The sequence below is a fragment of the Jaculus jaculus genome, chromosome 6 (genome assembly GCF_020740685.1).
Source record: "Jaculus jaculus isolate mJacJac1 chromosome 6, mJacJac1.mat.Y.cur, whole genome shotgun sequence".
Taxonomy (NCBI): domain Eukaryota; kingdom Metazoa; phylum Chordata; class Mammalia; order Rodentia; family Dipodidae; genus Jaculus; species Jaculus jaculus.
In genome coordinates, this window is record NC_059107.1 from 94,642,774 (window position 1) to 94,646,349 (window position 3,576).

Here is a 3,576-nt window from a genome sequence, read left to right on the forward strand (position 1 = left end):
TACACCAATCCTCTCTCTCTCTCTTTTGAGGTAGGGTCTTGCTCTAGCCCAGGCTGACCTGGAATTAGTCTCAGGCTGGCCTCCGACTCACAGCAATCTTCTTACCTTGGCATCCTAAATGCTGGAATTAAAGGTGTGTACCACCACACTCAGAATCACTCTCTTCAAAAAAAAAATTATTTGGACTGGAGAGATGGCTTAGTGCTTAAGGCACGTGCCTGCCAAGCCTCAGGACCTAGGTTTGATTCTCCAGGTCCCATGTAAACCAGATGCACAAGGTGTCCCATGCATCTGGAGTTTGTTTGCAGTGGCTAGAGCCCCTGGCATGCCCATTCTCTCTCTCTCTCTAATAAGTAAATAGATAAATAAATCTTTTTAAAAAATTATTTGCAAGCAGAGAGAGAGAAGAGAGATGGAGGGAATGGGCATGCCAGAGCATCCAACTGCTTCAAACGAACTTTAGATGTATTTGTTCCTTTGTGTGTGGGTACTGGGGGATTGAACCCAGGTCATCAGGCTTTGCAGGCAAGTGCCTTAACTGGTGAGCCATCTCTTTAGCCCCTCCCTCTCTTTGCAAATAAAAAAAAAAATTAAGTTGAAAATTAGAGGATCCAGACGTGTTGGAACATAGCATTAATCCCAGCACTTGGGAGGTCAAGTAAGGTAATAGGACCTGTGAGTTCAAGGCTAGCCTGAATTAGAGTAAGACCCTACCTCAAAAAAAAAACAAACAAACAAAAGTTAGAAATTAATTTGGGAAGAAATAAGTTTACACAAAAAAGAAGGAAGGACAGTTCAGCCACAGCCATGCCCATACGCTGAGCCTGCTTCCTGGATCAGTTGTGCCATCCAGCAGAAGGGTGACCCTGAGCCACCAACAGGCCATATCTAAAATGGGGGTGGCGGTGCAGAGGTGGCATCTAAGTCCTAGGACTAGTTCAAGATTGAACTCAAAACCACTCACAATAGTGTTTTAGCTGCTGTGCATGACAGAATCTGGGCAAGGGTGCAGGCCAGCAGTGGAGAGCCTGGCAGAGGAGCCGCCCTGACACAACCACTGCCCAGGGCCTCACCAGCCATGGGGGCTGGAACTCCATAACCAGGGGACCAGCCAGAGGAGAGAGATGGAGGGACGATGGAGCAGACACAATGGGGACTACAGACACAGGCAGTCTCTGAGCCTTGGCTAGCGTACCCTTCCCTCCTTCCCTCCCTCCCTCCCTCTCCCCACCCTTCATTCCTTCCTTCCCTCCATCCTTCCTTCCTTCCTTCCTTCCTTCCCTCCATCCTTTCTTCTCTCCTTCCTTCCTTCCTTCCCTCCATCCTTTCTTCTCTCCTTCCTTCCTTCCTTCCTTCCTTCCTTCCCTCCATCCTTTCTTCTCTCCTTCCTTCCTTCCTTCCTTCCCTCCATCCTTCCCTCTCTCCCTCCTTCCTTCCCTCCCTCCCTTCTTCCTTCCCTGCCTCCTTTCTTTCCTCTCTCCTTCCTTCCTTCCCTCCCTCCGTTCTTCCTTCCCTGCCTCCTTTCTTTCCTCTCTCCCTCCTTCCTTCCCTCCCTCCCTTCTTCCTTCCTTCTCTCCTTTCTTTCCTCTCTCCTTCCTTCCTTCCCTCCATCCTTTCCTCTCTCCTTCCTTCCTTCCTTTCTTCCTTCTTTCCCTCCTTCCTTCCCTCTCTCCTTCCTTCCTTCCTTCTCTCCTTTCTTTCCTCTCTCCTTCCTTCCTTCCCTCCATCCTTTCCTCTCTCCTTCCTTCTTTCCCTCCTTCCTTTCCTCTCTCCTTCCTTCCTTCCCTTCCTCCCTCTTCTCTTTTCTTTTTCTTCTTTCCTTCCTTCCTGCCTTCCTCTCTCTCTCTCTTTCTTTCTTTCTTTCTTTCTTTCTGTCTGTCTGTCTGTCTGTCTGTCTTCTTTTTGAGACTGGATTGCACTATATAATCCGTACTGACCTCAAACCCGCCATCTCCCTCCTTCAGTCTCCCGCGGCTGGCCCCTACACCCTGCCCGGGCCTCGGTTTCCTCGCCCATTAAAGACGGTGGTAAGACCTGGCCCACTTTCCTGCCCGGGCGCAGCGTGGGTCAGCGCGCGGGGCAAGTTCAAGGAAGCCGCGCTCCGCTCACCCCCGCGCCGCCCCGGGCCGGCAGGGGGCGCCCAAGGGCCTCGTGGTCCCCTCCCCCACGCCCCTGTCCCCCGGAATTTATAGAGCGCTCCTCGTCCCGCACAAAGGCCTGCCGGGGGCGGGGCGGGGCGGGGCGGGGCGGGCGAGGGGCCCGGGAGTTCAGAAGCCAGAGGCCCGGCAGGCGCTGGCCACACCCGAGCGCCGCAGGACCGACGAGGCCCTCGCTGCCCGCCGCGCCGCCCGCCAGGCTCCCGCCGCCGGGACCAGCGCCCGGCCTTCGGCGCCGCGGCCCCTCCACCTCCCCCGGGGTCCCCTGCAGCGCCAGCTCACCATTGTTGATTTTGAGCAGGAAAATGAGCTTTCGAAATGGGGGGATTTTCAGGCCCTCGGAGGGAGGAGGGTCCTGGAGGCTCCAACTCTTGGAAATGGCCTCCTCCCCCACTCTGGCCTGGGGAGAGGGTGGGAAGCCGAGTAGACCCGACAGATGGTGGCAGGTTAACAGATGACTCGGAAACCAGAATTGCTCAGCTGCTTGCTTGTCCCTGCGCCTTCTCCACGCAAGAGGGTGGCCTTCACAATGAACCCAAGTGGGAGGGCTGATGAGGAGAGGGACCGAGAAGCGGCGCACAAAAGACCTGGCTTGGATCCCATCTCTGCCCCTCACCCACCACGGGATCTTTGGCAGACCCATTAGTCTGGAACTCTGGAAACTCATCTATAAAATGGGCCTATGAAAAATGGCGCCTCACCTTTCCCACTGGCTTTTACGATGATAACGTGGATTCTTTGTGCTTGTCAAATGGACCTGGTGGTACACAGCTGTAATCCCGGCTTGGCAAGGAGCTACATAGTGAGAACCTATTTTAAAAATATATATATATGGGCTGGAGAGATGGCTTAGCGGTTAAGCGCTTGCCTGTGAAGCCTAAGGACCCCGGTTCGAGGCTCGGTTCCCCAGGTCCCACGTTAGCCACATGCACAAGGGGGCGCATGCGTCTGGAGTTCGTTTGCAGAGGTTGGGAGCCGTGGCGCGCCCATTCTCTCTCTCTCCCTCTATCTGTCTTTCTCTCTGTCTGTCACTCTCAAATAAATAAAATAAAAATAAAAAATATTTAAAAATATATATATATATATATATATTGTTTATTTTTAAGCATGGAGAGATAGGGGAGAGAGAGAGAAAAAATGACTGCAGTAGGGCCTCCAGCCACTGCAAATGAACTCCAGATTCACGCACCACTGTGCATCTGGCCTTAAATGGGTACAGGGAAATCGAACTGGGTGTTTAGGCTTTGCAGGCAAGTGCCTTAACCACTGAGCTATCTCTCCAGTCCTGAGACCCTATCTTAAGTAGGAAAACAAAATAAACAAGTGCAAAAAAATTTTTTTAAAGCTGGGCATGGGCTGGAGAGATGGCTTAGTGGTTAAGGTACTCACCTATGAAGCCTAAGGACCCAGGTTCAATTCT